Source organism: Silene latifolia, chromosome 10 (assembly GCF_048544455.1).
Source record: "Silene latifolia isolate original U9 population chromosome 10, ASM4854445v1, whole genome shotgun sequence".
Lineage (NCBI taxonomy): Eukaryota > Viridiplantae > Streptophyta > Magnoliopsida > Caryophyllales > Caryophyllaceae > Silene > Silene latifolia.
This window is the reverse complement of record NC_133535.1, coordinates 155,199,371-155,207,798: the sequence shown is the minus strand read 5'-3', so window position 1 is coordinate 155,207,798 and position 8,428 is coordinate 155,199,371. Positions and strand designations below refer to the sequence as shown.

Sequence of the window (8,428 nt, the reverse complement as noted above, 5' to 3'; positions counted from 1 at the left end):
GGTAAGCCCACAAAGCATCATCAATCTTTAAGGACCAATCCTTTCTTGACTTGTTCACGGTTCTCTCAAGTATAGTCTTCAACTCTCGGTTGGAAATCTCGGCTTGCCCATTAGCTTGAGGATGGTAGGCAAGACTCTTCCTTTGTTGCACCCCATACTTTTTCAACAAAGCTTCCAATGCTCTCTCTCCGAAATGAGTACCACGATCGCTAATGAGGACTCTCGGGACCCCAAACCTTGGAAAAATGATCTTTTGAAGTAGCTTGATCACTTCCTTAGCATCACAAGTCTTGGTCGGGATCGCCTCAACCCATTTGCTTACATAGTCGACCGCCACAAGTATGTACTCATTTCCGAATGATGATGGGAAAGGACCTTGATAGTCTATTCCCAACACATCAAAAAGCTCAACCTCAAGCATGAAATTCATCGGCATTTCATGTTTCCTTGTGATATTTCCACTCCTTTGACATTTGTCACATCCCTTAACATAAAAGGCAACGTCACGGAATAGAGAGGGCCAAAAGAAACCGCATTGAAGTACTTTAGCGGCCGTTTTCTTGGAACTAGCATGGCCACCACAAGGTAAGTCATGGCAATGGCTCATTATGGAGGTAGCTTCCTCTCTTGGAACACACCTTCTTATCATCCCATCGGCACAAGACTTATACAAACATGGGTCATCCCAATAATAGTGCTTCACATCATGAAAGAATTTCTTTTTCTTGTGATAGTCATAATCGTGTGGTATTATCCCGGAGACCAAATAATTCACTATATCCGCATACCACGGTGCTTCACCCAAACATAGGGACAACAAGTGGTCGTCGGGCAAGTGATCATTGATAGGAAGCCCATTGTCAACATTGAGGTTGATGAGCCGGGATAAATGATCGGCCACCACATTTTCAACTCCTTTCTTATCCCTAATTTCCATGTCAAACTCTTGGAGAAGGAGTATCCACCTAATCAATCGAGGCTTGGACTCCTTCTTGATGAGCAAGTGTGTCAAAGCAACATGATCGGTGAACACTATAACCTTAGCTCCCACCAAATAGGTCCGGAACTTCTCCATAGCAAAGACCACGGCCAAGAGCTCCTTTTCCGTTGTTGAGTAATTTGTTTGAGCATCATCAAGAGTTTTGCTTGCATAATGAATTGCATGCACCTTTCCATCCTTCCTTTGGCCTAATACCGCGCCCAAGGCATGATCGCTCGCATCACACATCAACTCAAACGGCAAGCCCCAATCCGGAGGTTGTATAATCGGAGCACTTGTCAAGGCTTCCTTCAACCTATTAAAAGCATCAAGACAACGGTTAGAGAACACGAAAGGAGTATCTTTGGCTAACAACTCGGTCAAAGGTCTCGCAATCTTAGAGAAGTCCTTGATGAAGCGGCGGTAAAAGCCTGCATGTCCAAGGAAACTTCTCACCCCCTTCACATTGGTGGGGGGTGGGAGACTAGCAATGACTTCAATTTTAGCCTTATCAACTTCTATCCCACGATTGGACACTATGTGTCCCAACACAACACCTTCTTGTACCATGAAATGGCACTTCTCCCAATTAAGCACAAGGTTAGACTCTTGACACTTGCTCAAAACTTTCTCCAAATTCATTAAACAACTTTCAAAACTTTTCCCAACAACCGAGAAATCATCCATGAAAACTTCCATTTCTTGTTCAATGAAATCGGAGAAAATTGACATCATAGCTCTTTGAAAAGTAGACGGAGCATTACATAGTCCGAATGACATCCTCCTATATGCATAGGTGCCAAAGGGACAAGTGAAGGTGGTCTTTTCTTGGTCGCTTGGATGGATGGGGATTTGGAAAAATCCCGAATAGCCATCCAAGAAGCAAAAATAGTTGTGTTGAGCTAATCTTTCTAGCATTTGATCCATGAACGGTAAAGGAAAGTGATCCTTCCGGGTGGATTTGTTCAACTTCCTATAGTCCACGCACATTCTCCACCCGGTTACCGTCCTTGTAGGAATCAATTCATTCTTGTCATTTCGCACTACCGTCATGCCTCCTTTTTTGGGAACTACATGAACCGGGCTTACCCACCTACTATCCGAAATAGGATAGATAATGCCCGCGTCAAGTAGCTTAAGGACTTCTTTCCTTACAACCTCTTTCATGATGGGATTAAGCCTTCTTTGTGGCTCAATTGAGGATGCATCCTCATTTTCAAGAAGAATTTTATGAGTACACAAAGAGGGACTAATCCCCTTGAGGTCACCAATAGTGTACCCAAGGACACCCTTGAACCTTTTGAGCAAAGAAATGAGTTTTGAGGTTTGGGTGTCATCAAGTGCACTATTGATGATGACGGGAAAAGTGGAATTATCTCCTAGAAATTCATACTTCAAAGAAGAGGGAAGAGGTTTAAGTTCAACCGTAGGAGGAGGCGTGGAACTCTCCTCCTTCTTACCGACTTCCAACACTTCAAATTTGGGAGCTTGTTCATGAATAGGAGCCGAATCCAACATCCATACATATGCAAGAGTCTCAATATCTTTGTCATCGACCTCATACCAACTAACAAGACAAGTCTCCAACGGATCCATGGAGGAAGCTTTTGGGTCATGCTCCTCCATGGGATTCTCAAGAATGTCAACAATGCAACAAGTGTCACCAAGAGAAGGAGCTTCCATGGACTTGTGGAGTTCAAATTCCACCCTATCCTCACCCACTTGCAAAGATAGTTTCCCACTCTTTACGTCGATCATAGCTCCCCCGGTGGCAAGACAAGGTCGCCCCAAAATGATAGGTACATTGTAGTCCTCGGGCATATCCATAACAAAGAAATCACAAGGTATGACAAGCTTCCCAACAACCAAGGGTACATCTTCAATCACACCTATGAGAAACTTAACCGACCGATCGGCAAGTTGAAGTGAAACTCTAGTAGGTTTCAAGTCTCCCAAATCAAGCCTCTTGAATATAGAAAGTGGCATGAGGCTCACACTAGCCCACAAATCACACAAAGCTCTTTTAATAGCCACCCCTTGGATAGAACAAGGGATAGAGAAGCTCCCCGGATCTTCTAGCTTGTTAGGAAGCTTGTTGGTGTGAGTGAGTATAGCACTACATTCCTTAGAGAGGTTGATGGTTTGCACCTCTCCATTCTTCTTCTTCAAAGTGACAAGTTCCTTAAGAAACTTGCCATAAGATGGAATTTCGGTAATCATGTCAAGGAAAGGAATCGTGACATTCATTCCCTTCAAGATCTCCACGAACTTCTCATATTTCTTTTCAATTCTAGGCCTTGCAAGCCTTTGTGGAAAGGGCACCGGTGCTACATACTCCCTTGGTGGTGGAGTACATTCTTTGGCCTTAGTTGCAATAGGCTCATCTTGCTTTGGAGGGTCAACCATCTCCACCTCCTTAGACTTCTCCACCATAATCTCATCTTCTTGCACAACTTCAACCGGGTGCTCTTTCACTACTTCACTTGACACCCTCTTCCTCTTCCACTTAGGAGATTTCTCAACCTCCTCCAATTGCTTACCACTCCTCAAAAACACCGCATTCATCTCCCTTGGGTTAACCGTATTACCCGGAAACTTCCCCGGCTTTTGAGCCAATTGACTCAATTGTTGAGAAATTTGGGCCACATGAGTTTCCGTAGCCTTTTGTGATGCCCGTATTTCATCATTCACCCGGTTTTGTGAGGCAATGTGGTTATCAAGCTTTGAGTCGGATTTTTGATTTGCAATAACCAATTGTTCAAAAGCTTGTTCCCAAGATGGTTTTTGAGGGGTTTGGAAGTTTTGGTTTTGTGGTTGGAAATTTTGGGTTTGTTGTTGATTGAAATTTTGCCCCTTGAAACCCCCAAATGGTTGTTGGTTTTGGGTGATGAATTGTTTCCCTTGGAAACCGGGTGGAATTTGTCTTTGGAATTGAGAGTTTTGATTGAACCTTGGTTGTTGTTGAGGTTGGGAAGTGGTGGGATTTTGAATGTTTTGTGAAGCATAAGACAAGAAAGGGTGAGTTCTTTCTCCATTGACAAATTGGTTGTTGTTATTATTGTTGAACCCTTGTCTTGCACTTGTGGACTCCCAAATTCCATTTACTTGCTCATAGCATTCCTCACCTAGGGGTGCAATCAAGGGACACCCAATGGGAGTGTGCCCTTGTTCACCACACAACTCACACGACAAGACTTGCCTCATATCGGAGCCCTTAGGTTTTGAATTTAGCAAAGCAACTTGTTGGGTGAGTTCATCTAGCATACCCTTAACTTCCACATTCAAAACCGAATTAGAATCCTTGCTCTTGCCTTTCCTCATTTGCCTATCACTTCCCCATTCCATAGTTCTTGAGGCCATCTCCTCAATTAGTTCCTTTGCCGCTTTATGCCCCAAAATGTCTAAGGCACCTTTCCCGGATCCCGCATCCAATGAAAGCCGTAGGTCTTGAGTTAACCCTTTGTAAAAGTTGTTCACTAGCTCGGCCTCGGAAATGCCATGGTGAGGGCACAACCGTTGGAGCTTCTTATACCGTTCCCATGCCTCATACAAGGTCTCATCGTCTTCTTGAGTAAAGCTTTGTAGTTCACTCTTCACTTTCGTCGTTCTTGAGGGTGGGAAATACTTGTTCAAAAATGCCGATGCCAACTCATCCCATGTCTTGAAGGAATCCGGGTCACAATTCTTCAACCAATCCTTGGCCGAACCCCTAAGAGAACGGGGGAACAACCTAAGGCGAACCGCGTCATCGGAAACCCCATTTGATTTGTACATATCACCATTTTCAAGGAAATCATTTAGATGATCATTTGGGTTCTCCAAGGGACCTCCTCCAAATTGGTTGTCTTGAACAAGGTTGAGCAAGGCATTTTTAATCTCAAAGTTATTAGCTTGAATTCGTGGCCTTTGGATGCTTGGATTGACTATGTGCTTAGGAGCCATAGTGTCTCTTATCGGAACCGGATCACCCATGGTGTTAGGCTCTTCTTCTAAAACCCCAAAAGGATTTTCAAACACTTCGGTAGCTTCTTGGTGATTAACTTCTTCAATTGGTGGAATATCAAGTAAACCCCTTCTTCTTAGAGAATTAAGTCTTCTTGCCGTGGCTTCAATTTCGCGGTCAAGTTGATATATCGGTTGACCTCGTCTTCGTCGCCTACTCATGCAAAAGACCTAAGCACTTGAAAGAAAGGATTAGTAACAAAGGACTTAGTCTAAACTAGAACAAAAACGATTAATATCAAGCCGTACTCCCCGGCAACGGCGCCAAAAACTTGATGGTCTCAAGTTAAACCTCGCAAGTGCACGATTTTATCGTTGTACACTTAAAAGGGTCGATCCCACAAGGAGTAGGTGGAGTACTAATCGTTCTAATTCACCGGTTTAGCTAAGTCGATAAATAACAAAGAGGGTAGTAACAATCTAGCGCTAAACTATCAAATTTAAAGACAAACAACAAGATAAGATAAAAAAAACAAGCTAAAGATAAGGGATAGATCAAATAAAGAGAAGGACTAGAACTCGGTCCGACCATAAACATGAGTAATTCCGCATACTAATCGTCTCGGCTAATCAAAAGGGGTAGGAAGGTAAGGGGGATATGGCTCTAATTCGCCTAGAACCTCCCTTCCGGTCTCGCACTAGGACACTAGCTACTCCGACTAACCCCCCTCCCGGGTTCGAAAGTCGGTATCCCTAACTCAAAACCCGACAACCCCAAGAACATGCATTTTCCCAAGGAGGTCAAGTGAATGGTCAAGGTCATTAAGCCCTCATCATATTCCGGGTCATCCCACTCCCCCTTCCGGAGGTCGATTTCAAACGCTAGCCTAGAGGCACCCTCCCTCGGTTCTCCCTTCCGGTCTCAACCTTAGTTGGTGACAAGGGTCGGTCCCCAAATATTCGACTAACAACCTAACCAACTTCCGTTGGTGGACAAGGGTCAAAAGCCGACACTACTCGGAAACCAAACCTTAAGCATGAAATTTCCCCTAGACTACCCTAACCAATTCCCCCCACAAATTAGCCTTAGTGACAATTAGTTAGTGAAATTACCCATATCGGGTCAAACGGAGTCCTAGAAGGAGACTACTCACTAACCATGGTCCTAATTGCAAAATAAACAATAAAGATGGAAACTTTGGTCACAAACATGGTGAGGAGATGAATCTTACTACTAAGCATGCAACAAATCAATAATAATTAAGAGAAGAAGAGATTATTTCTAATAACAAGGTTAACTAATCTAAAAGACACAATCTTTAACCAAATCAACTCAAAGATTAAGTCTTTGAGGACAACTATCCAAGGATGAACAAATGAAAGAGAATCAATGCAAAGAGGGACAATGAAAAGATGAACAATGATGAAATCAACAACAACAAACAAACAACAACAACAATTTTAACATAAACAATCAAATAAACTTGAAGGAAGAACAAAATGTAAACAAATGAAAATAAGGAGAGAAATAATACCAATCAAGAAGCAAGAAAGGAATTATGATAGAATAAATAAGTATAAACTTTCAATCTTCTTCTTACAACCCAAATTCAATCACAAATTAATTGAATTACTAGTCTAATTAAGGAATGATTAGCAAAAGGATTAGCAAAGTTTTAAACTTGAAAGGGAAATATTCTCAGATCTAGGGTTGTGTGTACAAAAGGGTTTAAGAGAGGGTATTTATAGGCTTGTATAAGATTAAGAAGAAAAGAGGAGGAAAAGAGAGAAAAGCCCAAATTCTCGTGCTGTTGTGTTTTGCCGGTGGACCGGCTGCCGGTGGTCCTACCGGCAAAACCGTGCAAAGAATTAAAACATCTGGCATTCGTGTTTTGCCGATGGGCCGGTTGCCGGCCTGCCGGCAAAACACCTTCTTCAGGACTTCTTCTTATTTGTTGATGTGTGAAATGCCGGTTGACCGGCTGCCGGTGCTCCTACCGGCAGCGAGGTCAAGCTTGTTTTTCCTCCAATTCTTCTTTTAATCCTTCTTGCTGTGTTTTACCGGTGGGCCGGCAAAACACAGTCTTCAGCTTTTCTTCAAAAATCTTGAGTGATTCTCTGGGGTGTGTTTTGCCGGTGGCTAGACCGGCTGCCGGTCTACCGGCAAAACACACAGTCTTCATTTCTTCACCTCTTCTTCATGTAAAGGCAATGGGGTGCCTTTCTTGCCCCAATTTCTCCATACTTGGATCGTTTCCTACAAAAGGATACACAAGGTAACAAGTATGGGCATTGGGCACAAAATGCAAGGAAAAACACCCGAAACCGACTCGATACGAGTCGGTATGCATAAAAGAAAGAGGGAATTAGAAGTAAATTAATCGTATATCAAGGAGTTAGGACAATAAAGCTTTATTTCATAAATTTTAATACAACATTTTAAGGCTCGAAGTCTCAAAAACAAAACCTCTAATTAAGTTAGAAATTAGTGTATCTCTGTTCCTAATAATGTATCTCTGTTCCTAATAATGTATCCAATGACTTCAAAAGTAACCCAACGTGTAACCTGGGATTGAGTAAAGTAAGGATTGACTTTTACTTATATATTTTCCGCAATTTGAATATGTCCTTGAAATTTTTATAGACGTGAGCAAAACAAATACGTAGTTTTAAAATCTTAATACCCCATTTTATAATGATAAATACAGATACAATCCTAAGAGCTGTATTTAAGGAGTTAAAAGAGGAAATTAAATTTTAATACATATGCATTAATCACAGTAATTTATGAGTTGTATTTATCATTACCCAAAAGTAATGTTCTCGAAAACATTTACTAAAAACATTATGGTTTTAAAAAATTCTTAAGTCCTCTAGGAGGATCATTAAGGCATTAACGTGTTCTTCCTAGCCAATAAGAAACTTCATCTCATTAACGTGTTCTTCCTAGCAAATACATAGAAAATATTAGAAATAAAGCTTTCTATTGGCTAAGACCAAGACATAATCTCTCCTTTCGATTCAATTCACTATGTTTCTACAATCCGTGTCCACGACGACTTGAGAGATACGTCTAAAAACTTTGACTCAAACATCACGTCCATAGAGAAAGACTTGAGCAGTACTTTTATAGACTAGTCTTCCTGAGTCCTGACCGAGTAATCAAACCATTGTTGTCAGAATCGCGATTCGATCCAATGATTCTACGATTTTACGATCCAAAAATGCTTGACTAATCCTGGATCCTACGATTCTATCATAGTTGTAGAATCTTACGATCCTATTAATTTGAATATTTCTAGAGATGGGATCATAATACGATCCTACGATTTTACTATCCTACGATCCGATTCCATAATAAAAAAAATTAATATATATTTTTATATAATGACACCGTAAAACCCAAATTTCGCGTAAGTTGTTCATACAGTGATACTAAAATCATTAATTACCAATATTTTATGAATAAATATTAATAAATAAGTGTTTTGATTTTCAATTATATTT

The 8,428-nt window shown here is 41.3% G+C and overlaps 1 non-coding gene across 1 annotated transcript; it reads left to right on the top strand.

The window, feature by feature from the left end:
- Positions 1-4,472: 4,472 nt before the first annotated feature.
- On the top strand, positions 4,473-4,579 carry LOC141609706 (small nucleolar RNA R71). The gene has a single exon (XR_012527624.1). It is a non-coding gene; the product is annotated as a small nucleolar RNA R71 (small nucleolar RNA).
- Positions 4,580-8,428: the final 3,849 nt, after the last annotated feature.